Here is a 17,179-nt window from a genome sequence, read left to right as displayed (position 1 = left end):
TGCATGGGGGCATTGTCATGATTAAACAGGAAAGGGCCTTCCCCCAAACTGTTGCCACAAAGTTGGAAACACGGAACGGTTCCAGCGGTTGCCGGGTTCGCTCCAAACCAACGGCGCAAAGTCGGAACGGAACCTCGACGGCTGAACGAGCCCAACCAGCCGCCTTTGCCAGCTGAACGGACCTTCTCCTGCACTAACCCCTTCTTAACCCCTTCTCCTGTCATCATCCCCGTGTGAGTCTGTCTTCGTTTGTTCTGTCCTGGGTATAAGTAAGACTGTATAGATAAGGCTGCCCTGTGTTCTTTTTACATCCATCTATCTTTGATCCATCTATCTTTGTACAGCTTTGATTTTTCTTTTCCTCTGGTGGTTGTTATAATAAATGTGTGCTCTTTCTCCAAGCTTTGGTCTCCACTTGCTTTAGTCTTTTCTTTCCATTGGTCTACGTGGCACGATTAAAACCGCTATAATCGGGTTAGTAATAATTGTTAATGGCCTGGGTCGTGGCCCGCTTCGCTCGGCGTGTCCATTACCGTCGCGACTCGGGCGGGGCTGTCTCCTCGCTGGTTGGGAGGTCAATCTAGGTAAGCCTTACCTGCCTCCCCATGGGATGCTTACCTGCCTCCCCAGGTAAGCAGGTATTCGGGGGGTCTTTTTTTGGGGTCTCTGGCCCGATTACCCTGGTCGTGGCCGACCACCAGTGACGTCACAGACCCCCAGGATCGGCGACGGCCAGTATAACGGACAAGGGGTTAATCCCCCTTGCTAACGGGAGAGGCGTCGTCCCAGATCTGTAACAATATATATATTGTTACGTTTATGGGGGTAGGTAATGAAATACCGTAGTCGAAGGAGCATTGTATTGAGTAGTGTGCTCCGTATGCCGTGAAGCCACCTCAATATATTTAAGTTAGGATCGGATGTCCGTGTAAGCGTTATGTGTCTCCATGCGAGGGGTGGAGCTATGCTAATTAGTTAGGGCCTATCGATAAATTCCCAGTGAGTAATTGATCTTGTGATTTTTCCCTTCGTTCTTATAAAGTACACTCGGCTAGCCATGCGACCGGCCCATGATTAAAATAACATAATCGCCGACGGTACCCAGACACTACGACACCACCCAGCCTAAACTTCTCAATGGACGCCAAGTTTGGCCCGGAGGCCACGCCCAGAATGACGATTGGTTGGGACGATTCGACGGCGTTCGGTGATTGGAGTGCAGGTGACGTCATAAAGAACGTTAGAGACAGTCGGAGCAAAAAGCGAAAGCACCGTCATTTTCTCTCTCTTTTGCTGTTGGCTCGTGCCGGCTGCTCTTCATGTCGTGGGAGCCTGGGAAATTCGGGACGGTCGGACCTTGGTGCAGCCGAACGAGAAGGACCCGACTTCGCTCCATTGCATGTTTTCCCATGCAGGGACGCGGGACCTGTGACGGCCCCAAACCATCGTGGAGACCGGAGCTGAGTACGAGCCAACGCACCACACCACATTTATTTTTACTTTCATCCTTGTGTTGTAATTGTGTCTCAGAGGAGGATCCTCATTTAGGAATTCGATTTTACCGTACATTCCTTTTGTTATCCTGGCATTTTTTTTTCATTAGACCCATTACTTATTGCATTTCTTTGTGTTGCCTGTCTTGAACGTTCATTTGTTTGTGGGTTCGGATAAACCCCTGTCGCGTCCGCTCATGCAGGTAAGCCCTTGCTCCTCTTCACCCCCGCGCATGCAAAAGGAACCGCCATAGTTGGGTATACGCCTTGGAGTTAAAACTCGTTTGGTCGTGTGTGTGTGTGTGTATGTGTGTGTGTGTGTGTATGTGTGTGTATATATATATATATATATATATATATATATATCTCTGTGTGTGTGTACACACACACTGAGTCCCAGCTGTAGAGTGACCATGTCCTCAGGGATTCTTCACAAAACGTTTTTGAGAGATTGCTTCAAGGCATTTAATTCACAACAGACCCCAGAAAGGGACAAACTGCGCCACAACAAGCGTTCTTTCTCAATTTAATTATCACCGCGGCAAAGACGATATTACACGGGAGTAATTTTATCACGATGACCAATGATTCGGACCTGCCTGGGTATGGTGCACAGACCTACCTACATTCCTGCCAGGAAGTTGCTGCAGGTGTTCCTTTCACCTTAACGCCCCGGGTCTCCCACCTGCACGACGGTCGGTCAGGTCACACCCAAATAAAATTAATTACATATATATATATATATATATATATATATATATATATATATATATATATATATATATATATATATATATATATATATATATAGATATATATATATATATATATATATATATATATATAGATATATATATATATATATATATATATATATATATATATATATATATATATATATATATATATATATATATATATATATATATATATACACACCAGTTCTATGTATATAGTGCATTGTGAGGTTGTCTTTTTTTTGCATACATGGTCGAGGCTCATGGAAGAGCCAGTACAAGTACACTGAATGGATCAGGACGCAGAGAGAGAGGGGGAACACATCCACAAATATGAATCGCAATGGCGATGGTAAACTCGGGATGTCATTATCTGTTTTCTTTGAAAAGACACTATATGTAGCGATAATAAACAATTGAAAGATGTTCTTATCGTGCTCACTTTGTAACGCTGTGTTTTTATTTCTTTCCAGCTTGGATCCACTATAATTACTCTTCTTCTTCATTGTACTCTGTGAGCCACGTGGGTTATTACCTGTCTCACACCAAAATAACCTCGAAGTCTAAGATATAAATAGTTAGAGATAACTATTTATATCTTTTGCTGAAGGTTTTTGATGATACGAAAGAAGGTTTTTGATGTTTTGCTGAGTTTTTTTTGGCGATGTGATGTAGATTATAATTTATTGTCAATTGTAAGAGATTGTGTCACCCCCTCCCCCCACCCCTAACAGTGACACACACACACACACCTGTAGCCAAATATATTTTTACTGTGACTAAACTTACAAGTACAATTCTGACAACTCCTCAGCCCCTCCCACCCATCAAATGTACCCCCTCTCAACTCAAAGAGCTTTAACCTACCATCCCAACTCTACCCCATGCTTGCTCTTCTTCTCCCTCCCCACCCCCAACGCCTAATCCCCACCCTTCCCCTCCCAACCCTAAGGCATCAATTCACTCCCCACTTCAAGCCTTCAAACCCCACTCACCCAAACTACAACTCCAAACGCCCCCCCCCCAAACCGATAGTCCCCCTTCCCCCAAAGCCTAAACCCCCCCTTTCCAAATCTGTCCCATCTTTACTCTCCACCTCCTCCTCACCCTCACCCTCAGCCCGCTAATTAAAAAGCAAAGGGAAATTCCCACATCGAAACAGCGGAATATTTAACGCTTTCTCCCGCCCTATCATATATTATAATCAATGACTTCACAGAAACCCATCACAGTCGCCTGTCCAACTCACAATTTTAAGATAGTCTGAAATAATATAGTGAGGACCTCCATCACCTCTGCAATAAAAGCGCTGTTCGAGAGAATGTCACATAGTTATTTTGGCGGTGTATAAACAACAGAACGCTGCCTCAATCACTGAGGCCTATCTTCGCAAGGTCCATGACGCATATCGGCTCAAAGTCCTTTTAACAGTCACTCGTATTCATTTTATACTGAAGGGAAAATGGTACTTTCCTGTTATCCCGGACCTCATCGTTTTTATACCTCAGCAGTCTGTTTCCTGCAAGAAAAAGCGAGACCTAACCCTAACCCTAACTCAAGTCCTAACCCTAACCCTAACTCAAGTCCTAACCCTAATCCTAACCCTAACACATAATCCAAATTGGCCAAACTTGTAAAAAAAACGCTGAGGTCCGGGATAACAGGAAAGTACCGGGAAAACTTATAGGGAGGGCATGGGGATTGTGAACTTTACAGCTTCGAAGATGTCTTTGACTTTGTACATCAGTAAGCATCAAAATGGCGGCTGAAGTATCCACATAGTGTGATTGGAGTCAGCTGAACTATCCAAGCAATGGGTGAAACCCAGACAAGTGGACATACGGACAGACGTACGCACGGCTCCTTTTATAGAACAGTCTAGATATACACGGCGGCCACAAAGCGGGTGATCAATTCGATAACACTCAGTTAGGCCTATATTTGTCTGTATGATCACCGCCATTGTCCAAACACGCTCGAATGTGTTCTTTCATAACTCGCACTTGCAGGTCTTCTTTCATAACTTTCTGCATCGTGTTTCCGGGGATCCCAGGTCCGCTGCGTGCTTGTGGGATGACTTGTTTGGAGATTGATCAATGGAGGTCTCAAGAACCTGAACGTGTTCCAAGCGGGATGTGGATGGACCACTTTGTGACGCATCAAGAACACAACCTCTTCTCAAGGCTCTATCTTCCCATTCTCACAAACTTCTTGGTGTTGGTGCTTCTTTTCCAAAACGTTCAGGAAACGCACACCTGTTGTGTGGGACTTTCTGGTTGCTCCATGTTTGTTGGTGTATCCACACCAAGGCCTCTTTTCAAAACTGTATGGACTTTGATTACACATCCTCTGAATTAAAAACATATATATTGTATTATTAATCGTACAAACGGTGTATAACAATGTAACGATGTTATCGTCCGGCTTTGACAAAGATTAAGTAGAGAGAACTTTCCAAATATACTGATCCCCCACTTTGTGGCCGCTACATCTCAAAAATGGAGATTGTTAGAAATAAATATATGCAGGAAGGTATTTGGTATTTGCTGATTTGTTTTCCTTCACCATCAATACTTTGCTCTTCCATCACATCTTCTTGACACGAGTGCCGATGCTGCACCTTGGTGTATATATAATTCTGCCTTGGTGTGAAGGGCCTTGCCTGGACAGTCATACGAAGAGCCGAGCTCGGTTTGGTTTCACAACCATCAGTTTGTTTTTGTGCGTCATTCCCCGTGGAACTTTTTGCCATATTTCAACTTCCTTTTCCGTGGGAAGCGTGGGGATTTGCGATGGCGCACTACTTTTTGTTTGTTTTTCTGCAGTAGTTTTTTGTCATTTCATATCCATTTAAACAGAGGACAAATAAATGCATATACTGTAGTATATAGGATTGGCCCGTGCTTCTGGGCATCATGTGCCATTGGTTCTGGTGCGAACACCAACAGGCGAACCCAAAATTCTGCAGTTCCACACGATTTGCATTCCTTCCGCCCATGACACCCTTATCGCTGTAATTTGTGGAGGATCGGCATGCACCTCAGATACTACATGTGAATTTTCTATGTGGATGGATCTCATATCATTAAGCACTGCTGCTGATTCCGGAACGCTGCTGGGAGCTGATGAATGTCAGCGTTGTAACAGCAGGTGGAACATTCGCTGCATTCCTGCCAGCTGGCGCTAACAGGGTTATTTGAAACTGACATTTGGATGTTCTATTACATCCCAGTTTCTGAAGTCAACCCCTTCTGGTTCCTCCCAGACAGAGAGACCGCAGAAAATGGGTATTGTTCAGGTGATAAGTAATGGCCACCCACATGGGCTTCCCAACAAGAGATTCCATGGAAATGAAAGCAAAGTCAAGTTTTCTTAAGTGTCAGAAAAAGTTCAATATTTCAACAATTAAGATTTGGCTGCAACAATTTTTTTTGTATTTTACGATTTATTACATCACAGAACCTGCAACAAATGTTTCATACGTCTGTTTTATTTCGGGCATTTCAGCTCGCCCCTAAAACCTAGGCCCCTGTAATGAGGGGTTAGGGTTAGGGTAGTGCCTAATCCTAACAACCCGAACCCTAACAACACTGACCCTAACAACCCTAACCCTAACAACCCTGACCCTAACAACCCTAACCCTAACAAGCCTGACCCTAACAACCCTGACCCTAACAACACTAACCCAAATAACCCTGACCCTAACCCTAACAACCCTAACCCGAACAAGCCTGACCCTAACAACACTAACCCTAACAAGCCTGACCCTAACAACCCTGACCCAAACAACACTAACCCTAACAACACTAACCTTAACCCTAACAACACTAACCTTAACCCCAACAACACTAACCTCAATCCCAACAACCCTAACCCTAACAACCCTAACCTTAACCCGAACAACCCTAACAACACTACCGGTGTAGCTAAGCTAAAAAACTGAGAAACAACCCTAACCCCAACAACCCAAACCCTAACAACAACCCTAACAACCGGTATATGTAACAACCCGAACAACCCTAACCCTAACAACAACCCTAACCGTAACAACCTTAACCCGAACCCTAACCTAACCCTAACAACAACCCTAACAACACTACCGGTGTAGCTAAGCTAAAAAACTGAGAAACAACCCTAACCCCAACAACCCAAACCCTAACAACAACCCTAACAACCGGTATATGTAACAACCCGAACAACCCTAACCCTAACAACAACCCTAACCGTAACAACCTTAACCCGAACCCTAACCTAACCCTAACAACAACCCTAACCCCAACAAACCCTAACCTAACCTAACCCTAACAACAACCCTAACCTTAACAACCCTAATCTTAACAACACTAACCTCAACCCCAACAACACTAACCTAAACAACCCTAACCTCAACCCCAACAACACTAACCTTAACCTTAACAACCCTAACCCTAGCCAATGGTGACATGATGTAACAATGCCATTATGTGACCTGTTCATCGTTTGGGAAGTCAGTGAACAAACACCAGAACCTTCTGCATATCTTTGCATCCTGATGTGCAATGACAAACAAACCGGAATAGAGCACAGAGCACGTGTGGCATCTGCTGCACCCGATAGTTGTCTGTTCAGCTATAAAATCAACTTTAAACAAGGTCATGGCTCAGGTCAGTGCGGCAGCGGAATTGGAAACCTACGGTGCAAATTAATTCCAAGATGTCTCTCCTGTCAGACCACCCGAAGCGACCTCCGCTCTGCTTTTGCCAATGAAATGTATTCGCCACAGGGTCATGCAGTCTGCATTTGGTGAATGAATTCAAAAGTCATTACGTGCACCACACGGCACCCAATTAAGGAGGTGCTTGTGGACGGGTGCGACCAAAAATGAATATTTAAGAACACCAACATCTGAGAAATGCAACCATTGCACTGCGTACTGCAGTGTAGGTAATGCTAAAGAGGAAAATCTATTGCCTTTCCAGGTGGTGAACAAGATTGTAGTAACAACCAACTGGAATACCTCATTAAAAAAGTTTTATTCTTACTGCCCTGCTTTATTTGTTATTTACATTTGCAACTACCTATTGCCGTGTAGACATCTATTGCAGAGAATAAATAGACAAACTGAGAAGAGAATTGGTGCTGGTCAGGTTCGTATTGTTACGTGTAAGGAGGGTGAGGGGTGGGGGGGGAGGGGGGACGACATAGTTCCGAATTTGCTATGAATAGCATGGTCGGTGTGTTAGAGTGGGTTAGATTCAGGCCTGTGTTGGGGATCTATCAGATATACCAGTCGTGGGCAAAAATGTTGGCACCCTTGCACTTTAAAAAAAAAAAAAGTCACAATTTTCTCTAAAATAAAAAAGAAAATTGAAGTTGAAATTGACAAAAGTATTTGGTCTCCACAATTCTTTATTTCTCTGTTCATATTACAGAACCTTTGTTTTTGATTCAGAACTTAATTTATCCTTTTAAATCAGAAAATAAAAAGAAATGGCATTGACAAAATTATTGACACCCCAGACTTAATATTTGGTATCACAGACTTTGGACAAAATAACTGCAGTCAAGCGCTTCCTATAGCCAAGAATGAGTTTCCTACACCTCTCTACTGGCAGTTTGGCCCACTCTTATTGTGCAAACTGCTCCAGTTCTCCCAGATTTGAAGGGTACCTTCTCCCAAGTGCTGTTTTCAGATCTACCCACAGGTGTTCAATGGGATTTAAATCTGGACTCGTTGCTGGACACTTCAGAACAGTCCAGCGTTTTGTCTTGAACCATTCATGGGTGCATTTTGAAGTGTGTTTGGGGTCATTGTCCTGTTGCAAGACCCATGACCTTCGACGGAGACCCAGCTTTCTGACACTGGGTTGAACATTGCGCTCCAAATTGCCTTGGTAATCTCCTGATTTCATGATGCCATGCACACATTCAAGGCACCCAATGCCAGAAGGAGCACCGCAACCCCAACACATCACAGAATCTCCTCCATGTTTGAATTTGACCACGCATGTCAGAGCAGAAACTCTACCATGAAGTCCAAGGAACTGTCCGTCTAACACCGATACAAAATTGTGAGGAGGCATAGATCTAGGGAAGGGTATAAAACAATTTATAGAGTGTTGAAAGATCCCAAGAGATCCCTCATGAGGAAATAATGAAATCTTGAGGAATTAATGAGCTCTATCATGAGGAAATGGAAAGAATATGGAACGTCCTAGACTCTTCCTAGAGCTGGCTGTTCAACCAAAGTGAGCAACCAGGCAAGAAAGACCTTGGTCAGGGAGGTGACCAATAACCCAATGATCACTCTGACAGAACTACAGAGTTCCTTGGCTGAGATGGGAGAACCTGTCAGATGGACAACAGTCTCTGCAGCACTTCACAGATCTAGACTTTATGGGAGAGTGGCCAGAAGGAAGCCATTCCTGGAAAAAGGCACAGGAAGCATGCCTGGCATTTGCAAAAGGGCATGTGAAAGACTCAGAGCATAAGGCAAAATATTCTGTGGTTTGATGAGATGAAAATTGAACTCTTTGGCAGGAATGCAAAGCACTAAGTTTGACAGAAACCAAGCACAGCTCATCACCCACCTAACATCATCTCTAACGTGAAGTATGGTGGTGGAAGCATCATGCTATGGGGATGCTTTTCAGTGGCAGGGACTGGGAGACTTGTAAGGATAAAGGGAACAAAGAATGGAGCCAACAACAGGCAAATCCTTGAGGAGAACATGGTTCAGAGTGCATTAGACCTTAGACTGCGACGAAGATTTACGTTCCAACAGGACAATGACCCCAAGCATACAGCCAAAGCAACACTGGAATGGCTTCAGAACAAGAATGTGAAAGTCCTTGAGTGGCCCAGCCAAAGCCCAGACTTGAATCCCATTGGGAATCTGTAGAAAGATTTGAAGATTGCTGTTCACCGATGCTCCCCATCCAACTTGAAAGAGCTTGAGCAAATCTGCAATGAAGAATGGGAGAAATTCCCCAAATCCAGATATGCAAAGATGATACAGACTTACCCAAGAAGTCTCGAAGCTGTAATCGCTGCAAAAGGCGCTTCTACAAAGTATTGACTGGTGGTTGAATACTTATGTAAATGAGATATTTCTGTATTTCATTTTTAATTATTTTGTAAATATTTCAAGAACATAATTCCACTTTGACATTATGGGGTATTATGTGTAGATCAGTGACAAAAAAATCTCAATTTGATCCATTTTAAATTCAGGCTGTAACACAACAAAATGTGAAAAAGTCAAGGGGTGTGAATATTTTCTGAAGGCACTGTATGCAATATGTGCATTGAGGAAGCAGTGATTATCCTTTATTCGGCAAATTAGCGTAGGATAGTGTCATGTAAAACCTCCTGTGCAAGCAAGGCCAGGTGGGGAACATATGGCACCCTGCACTATAATGGCCAACAGGCAGTTTGGCTAAGGACTGTAGGCCAGGACCAAGAAGTGAGCAGTGGAGCTCTGGTTGAGGGTGGTACATTTTAATGAGAGGTTGCCTTGCAACGTTGCCATTAGACATGGCACTGCCCAAAGGAAGTGGGCGGCCAACTGCAGAACCAGCCACGTGCATGAAGGTGGTCCCAGAGAAGGTAACAGCCTTGCCCACACATGCTCATGGCAGAAGACATCTTGACTCTCTGTTAGGTCTCTCTCTGTTTCTGTGCTCTGTAGGGAAGGGCTACAGAGAGGCAATCATTGGGGATCATGAATAGTAATGTACACGGTATAGTTTAAGTTCAAACATCGTTCCGGTCATTCACAGAGGCCTTCAGACATCTGGCGCAGAGCGGCAGCATTAGTTGGACCTCTGACACGACAATATGTACTTGCCCATCATGACATGTGACAAATATATCAGCTCCTCCACAAGAAGCCTTATAATACTGCAATAAAAGGTGACGGCATCAAACAGCATCAGAAGGTGACGACAATAGATTGATTCCTGAAAATTAAAAAAAAGCTTCAGTGATGGCCTTGTGGTGAGGGGCTGGACTGGTATTCTTGAGATTTTGGGTTAAAATCCATCTGAAGTGCGCAAGATTTGGATGTTTACATGTTGGGAATTTGGGTTTTGGAATTTCTGAAAGGTGAGCTAGGCTTCGGAGAATGTCATGTGATTGATGGATTGTCAGTATAAATCCTAGCTGGATAATTAATTAACTTCAGGATTGGGGTAACAATCCTATCTGCTCATGATAACATGCACACTGCAGATTCTGCTAACAGCAGAATCTGCTGTAACAAAAATATAAAACCTAGTTGGCTCATGAACGACTCAATCCCAGGTGATGTTGTCCACACGTGATGCATATGCACACATTGTGGTGGAATCTTGATGGGTGAGAAACTTTGCCACCCATCTCACCAAAAACCCATTTTAGATTTTTTCGCTTCAAAAATTCACAACATATGGTGGGGAGACTTACAAGTTTGAGGAAGAGAATGCGGCTTAAATTTTGTGCTGGTTGAAATTTTTCTTGGCTACGTGAGGGACTAGCATGTGTGAGATTGGTATATGTTTCGATTGCATCCCTCCATACCTGGATCAGGATGATTATAAACAGGTAATCCCAGTGGTGTGTGTTACCTTAAAAAGGAATGGCTGGGATCCAGAAGGGATGACTCCAAAAAGGAATGCTTTCTACCCTAGCCTCGAGGGCCTGGGGGTGCGTTATGGAAATTTTCAAGGTGCAAAGGTAAGCTCCCAGTAAGCTTCAGCTTCACTAAGGGAAGCTCCCATCCCAGCCAATAAATACTGTTCACGTCCTCGGATGGTATGTCACTGAACGGGCCATGTAGTGGTTGATGACCTGGAAAGGCAATCATAGCAATAAAGCTATAGAACAGAACTATGCAAAAAATAAAACATAAATGTAAAAAAAACTTTTTTTAAAGTAAAAAAAAGTTTTTAAAAATGTGAGTAAATGTTTTTTTAACACCTAATTTTAAGTAAAATTCTTAGTATGAAACTGTATCGATTTAGTACGCCATTTGAAAATTATGCCATTTCCAATACATTCCGTCCTTACTTATCCAATCTCAACCAAACTTGACAGGATGACCAAGGGTTACATAATGAAGGTTGTAGCGCATTCATTTTCCCCCCTCCCCAAGGGGGTTTTCCCCGCCATTGTCATCAATGGGTTGCGTGTTGAGGTGTATAGCCATATTAAGTTAGCCTTATCATGGCGTTTTTCCAAAGAAGAAGATTTATCATGGCGTTTATCAAAAGACGCTTTTAATTACAAAATTAATGATAATCACATATTGTTAATGTTATTACAAAACAATATTAATAATAAAGATGATGTCCCACTTCCCCAAGGCGTTTTTCCTGCAGTGATAACGTGAATAAATAGCTTATAGTTATAATGGCATTTCCGTGGGAGAAATGGCTTCTACAGGAAGTAAAAATATTATAAACCACAAACACGTTTGATTTGCTTTTTAAACAGTCGCTAATGCTCTTTATAACACTAAATGAAGAAATTTGGAGGAATCCCGACATCCGTGAAGTAAGGTTTACTTACAGAACTGAGCGAAGATCGATGGTACTCTATATATCCCACAAATGTTAGGTTAATAACATGGCCCTTTCTGCCGCTAACGTGGCGTTTTTTGTAGCGAACTTTTGAAACTCGCTCCTGCTGTTTAACACGAAACTGAAAGGGGGAAGCCCTGATTGTGCTCATTTACCAAGCAGCTAGCTAGCGCTTGCCAAGCAAGCCGTTCCTTAATGGTTTTGAATTGAGTGCTTGCTCGAATGCTTAAACAACTTGGCGATCTCTCCACAAGAAACTTGGCAAATGAACACACACCCAAAGTTCTTGAGACCTGACCTTCGATCGACTGTAATCTATATACCCCAAAGAAGAATGACGCTTTCTGCAGCTCCCGTAGTGTGCGGGTGTACTAGTTGAGAAAATTTCCAATCAACAGTATCGCTCAGTTGGTAATACTAGCATGAATCTGCGCGCCTCACCACACGTCGTTTCGGAGGGATAGGCATCTTTGACTATCCTGGTGTCTTTTGGGTCTTCATGGTGTTTTGGGTCTTCAGGGTCTTTTGGATCCTCTGGGCCTTTAAGGGTATTTTGGGTCTTTGGGGTGTTTTGGGTCTTTGGTGTATTTGGGTCTTCAGGGTCTTTTGGGTCCTCGGGATCTTTTGGGTCTTCAGGGTGTTTAGGGGCCTTGGGGTCTTTTTGGGTCTTCAGGGTGTTTTGGGTCTTCAGGGTATTTTGGGTCTTCATGGTCTTCAGTGTCTTTTGAGTCTTCAGGGTCTTCAGGGGATTTTGGGTCTTTTGGTTCCCCTGGGACTTTAATGGTCTTTGTGGGTTTTGGGTCTTCAGGGTTTGTCTGTCCGCTCACTTATACTTGCCTACAGGTCATAATTTTAAACCAATCTTCACAAAACTTCACCAAACGGTAGAGTTCGTGGTCCGACAAAACCCTATATATTTTTTAGGTCAAAAGGTCAACATAGGCCAAAGGTCAACCACTTTTTAAGAAAATTCTAAAATGCTCAATTTTCATCTGATTGACTTGAAATTTGAAAATGATTTACATATCGGCTAACTGAATTCAACCACCAACTATTTTTGAGATCAGCATAGGCCAAAAGGTCAACATAGGCCAAAGGTCAACAATAATTTAACATTTCTAAAATCCTCAATTTTCATCCGATTGACTTGAAATTTGCATGGGATTTACATATCAGCAAACTGAATTCAACCACCAACTATTTTTGAGATCACCATAGGCCAAAGGGTCAACATAGGCCAAAGGTCAACAACTTTTTTCCAATCTCTAAATGCCTCAATTTTCATCCGATTGACTTGAAATTTGAATTGAATTTTCATATCAGCTAACTGAATTCAACCTCCAATTAATTTGTGAGGTTAAAAGGATGCTCTCCTGAGTGCCATTCTGCTTTCTTTCTTTTCAACCACCAAGTATTTTTGAGGTCAACCCTCAATAGGCCAAAAGGTCAACATAGGCCAAATTTCTAAAATCCTCAATGTTCATCCAATTGACTTGAAATTTGAAGAGGACTTGCATAACTGGTCACTGAATTCAACCACCAAGTATTTTTGAGGTCAACATAGGCCAAAAGGTCAACATCAACCAAATTTCTAAAATCCTAAATTTTCATCCAATTTACTTGAAATTTGAAGAGGACTTGCATATCTGGTCACTGAATTCAGCCACCAAATATTTTTGAGATCAACATTGGCCAAATTTCTAAAATCCTCAATTTTCATCCAATTTACTTGAAATTTGAAGAGGACTTGCATATCTGGTCACTGAATTCAACCACAAATTATATTTTCGGTAAACATAGGCCCCAAAATGGCTTTTTTTGGGGTGTTGACCTAGGTCAACATAGGTCAAATTTCTAAAATCATCAGGCTGATTTAATGCAAAATATCTTTTGATAGGGGCCAGGCATATGTTGGTACGAGATGGGGAGGAGGTAAAGAGGGGAAAAGTGGAATGGAGAGAGGAGAAGTAGCTTCATGTCTGCCACCACGTAGTTTCCAGTGTCTCAGGTCAACACCCACTTTTCAGCTGTGACGTAGGGTTGAAGCGCTCCTTCTCTCTCTCTCCCTCTCTCTCTCTCTCTCTCTTCCCCTCTCCTCACCCCCTCTCTCTCTCTCCCTTGGTTATTGCTGGAGGAACAAGGGCCTTGTTGTGGAGCAGCGTGTCTGCTGTCCCCTAAAGGAAAGGTTAAAAACACAATTAAAACATGCTCTTCGGGAAGGGAATGTTTGGCTTGGAGAGAAGCTCGACCATAGCATTGCAGCCCGTAAACGGGAGCGCTTGCGCAATGCGGATCGATGCACAAATTCTGCCACAGAGGTGTTATTCCTTATCTTTGTTGTGTTTCTCTGAGCTTCGTCATTGCTAGGACTAGGAGCGTCATTGCCATCCTTTCGGAATCTCAGATCGTCATTGCCATGCGACAGTACACAAGTGCTTGAATTGTGAGATAGTCAGGAACGCATTAGGCACGGACCAGCCAGGCGCGCATTTTCCAGGCTCAGGGTCAAATTCGTTACTGGAAACGCATTTTGGGACGAATAATTTCCGAAGTTTTAACAAGCTGGTGCCTGCAAGTCGTTCCTTAGTCGCTGGTGATTTTGGGAGAATCAATCGGCCTGCCTGAGTCAATTGCTACAAATGTGCAATACAGGCACTGAACAACTTATTCGACAGAGGCCGAGCAAACTGAGGTCGACGCTGCCATTTATTCCTGACATAAAACACCCTGCAACCCTTGCCTACGGAAAACAGACATTTGGAACGCCGACTGCATTCTTCGTCCAATCATCCTGTAACTTTGTTTAAAAAAATTCTGCATGGGTAGGCACTCCCATTTTGAAGGTTTAGCGTCAATCGCTAAAAAGCGAATAAAGGTGAAAAAGCGAGGGCCTCGACCGACGTTCGACAACATGGTCAAGCATGTTAATGGACGCCTAGTAATGGTATATCTACACGTGAAAACACTTCCTGTAATTTTATTTTCAGATCCACAAATAATCTTATTTGACAACTTCACTACACTGAATAGAGTTTACTATTTTATGCACAGCTACTTCATTGAATAGTCAGTTCTAGAAACCAAGTTTCAGGCATCCAGTATGAAGTGCTATTCATGGCTTCATTACCTGACTCGTCTACTTCATGCAGTTATACCTGTTTTGCATCTTCGTCTCATTAATGCATCAAGACATCACAAGGAAACCTGTGAGATGCCATTCCGCACCTGTGGGAGTACTACACAATGTTGCTCAGACAATTCCTGCTGTTAATGAGACGTTGGACGTCTCCTCTCGTTAGCATACCGTACCGGTTGATACGGGACAAGTAATAGCGAGGACAGGAACCCCAAGAGTATTTTTGATGAAAGAAAGTCTTCCAATAACCTTGTAACTTGAGTTGAGAACTAAGGTGATGTAAGATAATTCCAGAGCCTTGGAATCACTGAACCATTGACTTGGATATTTCATCATGATACCTCTTCAAAGTCAAATTGCTTTACACAGCATTCAACTACAGGAACTACAACTTCCCATTCGTGAAGAGTTCGTTTGACGTGTCATTGTCATTGTCGATCACATTCCCTGCCAGGGAGCTGGGTGAAGCCTCCCCACATCATTCTTTTAAGTTTCTAGGCGTACAGTCTCTTTCTCCCAATAGTCTAGTAGGAAGACTAGGTCCCCCTGCACCCCCCGGAGATATACTTCTAATCAGTGTTTCTAGATTGGAAAAAATGTGTAGAAAATGACTAGCTATGGCCCCAAGCTGAAAAAATGTCCCACATACCATTTTTATGCAAATTACTGCTGCCATTATCAAAAAAACGATTTTTGACATATCTCAGCCAATATTGCAGATAATTGAAAAATGAAGGTGTCTAGACCCATGTTTTGAAGGGCATAGATCATGATAGAACTATTCATAACATGATTACATGTGTCTATGGTATACTAGTATGCATATTAATGCTGTAATTACAAAATAATCAGTTTTACAAATGATAAGGATACGTTAATACTGCAGATAACTTAACATGGTACATAAGGGGTCTAAACCCAGGTATTTTCAAGGTTAAATGTCAACAAGATGCTCCTGAGTCTTGCATAGGGGCGGGACATTGGCAGTAACATTGGTACCACTCAACTTTTCTTCCCACCATTGACTTTGTATTGCGAGAGATTTTCACTTGCTTATTTAAAGGTTTCTCACCCAGCCCACGTAAAATCTACCAACTCCTGCTGTTAACTCCCAAACATATTTTTTTATGTTATCCAATCACAGTGCAGAAATGACAGACTAGAGATCCAAATTAGTGCTGCTATAGCTGCCATTTTACATTTCCATCCATGTAACATGCGCGCTCGCGCGCTCGTATCAATTGGTAATGTCGCGCGCTCGTATCAATTGGTAACGTTGATGTTATTGAATACCTCAGTTGAAAGTTCAGTCTTCCATTCCATCTGTGTGTTGTTCTTGGTATTCATCCTCCAATCTAGCCAGGTAAGATGCTAACTATAATGTTACTCACACTCTTGACTTCAGTTTCTGCATGAAATCATAAACAGGCAGAATAACAGCTGAGCCAGCTAGCACCATGTTAGCTAACGTTAAAGCTAGCCTCATCTATGTACAGTATGTTCCTAATGTCGGTGTAACTTAAACTTTTGTTAATGCCAAACATGAGACATATCTGTTGACTTCTGTATATGAATTGAACCAGAAAGAGGCACGACAGCTGAGCTAGCTACAGTAACTTAGCACAATGTTTCATTGGCCTAGATAGCTAACGTTAGTGTGGAAGAATTTAGATGTTTTAGCTATTAGCACTTTTGATGCCACTAAACATGGTTTAGTCAGCTAAAAAGTACCCTAGTGTAGAACATGACTCAGAACCTCTGTTACCTCACTGAAAACTCAGAGCCTCCTTTCACAGGCACTTTTAACATCATTCGTGATTTCTTATTTGTCATTTAACAGTGATGGTAGACATCGACAGCAAGCATGCCCAAAAGAAAACGGAGTGTAGAACCTGCAGCCCAAAGCTCTCCTCCTACATGCATCCTTCATGTACCATCCATGTCTGATCATGGGGATTTCACGCCCCTCCGTAAAATTAAAGGATCTGCTTCAGAAAAACTGCAACTGCTTCAAAAGATCCGGGATAGATGTCTCAACCAACCGCATGACTCCCCATGTCGTATGCAATCAGTATGTGATCAGATCCCGGCAACTCTTCCTGATGACCTAGAAAGAGTAGGATATCACAGCAAGTGTTATAAGCACTTTGTCCGCCACTTTCATCGTCTGGGAGATGATACAGAACCAGGGCCATCAACCTCATCATGGCATCACTCTCCTCGTAAACCAGGAGGTTCTGCTGAACCCATCTTCCCGCCAGAGTGTATATTTTG

At 42.8% G+C, this 17,179-nt stretch overlaps 2 long non-coding RNA genes across 2 annotated transcripts in view; one reads left to right on the top strand and one right to left on the bottom strand.

The window, feature by feature from the left end:
• Positions 1-2,367: 2,367 nt before the first annotated feature.
• On the top strand, positions 2,368-4,765 carry LOC144890674 (uncharacterized). The gene is made up of 2 exons (XR_013622404.1): positions 2,368-2,753; positions 4,284-4,765. It is a non-coding gene; the product is annotated as an uncharacterized LOC144890674 (long non-coding RNA).
• A 2,838-nt stretch (positions 4,766-7,603) lies between these two features.
• The window catches only part of LOC137421129 (uncharacterized), a 61,186-nt gene continuing 51,610 nt past the window's right edge, over positions 7,604-17,179 (bottom strand). Inside the window, exon 4 of the long non-coding RNA XR_013622585.1 lies at positions 7,604-9,906. This is a non-coding gene — a long non-coding RNA (uncharacterized LOC137421129). The remainder of the gene's footprint in view (positions 9,907-17,179) is intronic.

The sequence above is a fragment of the Myxine glutinosa genome, chromosome 2, assembly GCF_964187855.1.
Source record: "Myxine glutinosa chromosome 2, kmMyxGlut1.1, whole genome shotgun sequence".
In the NCBI taxonomy this organism is placed as follows: domain Eukaryota; kingdom Metazoa; phylum Chordata; class Myxini; order Myxiniformes; family Myxinidae; genus Myxine; species Myxine glutinosa.
The sequence above is the reverse complement of the archived record's forward strand: the minus strand, read 5'-3'. Positions and strand labels throughout refer to the sequence as shown.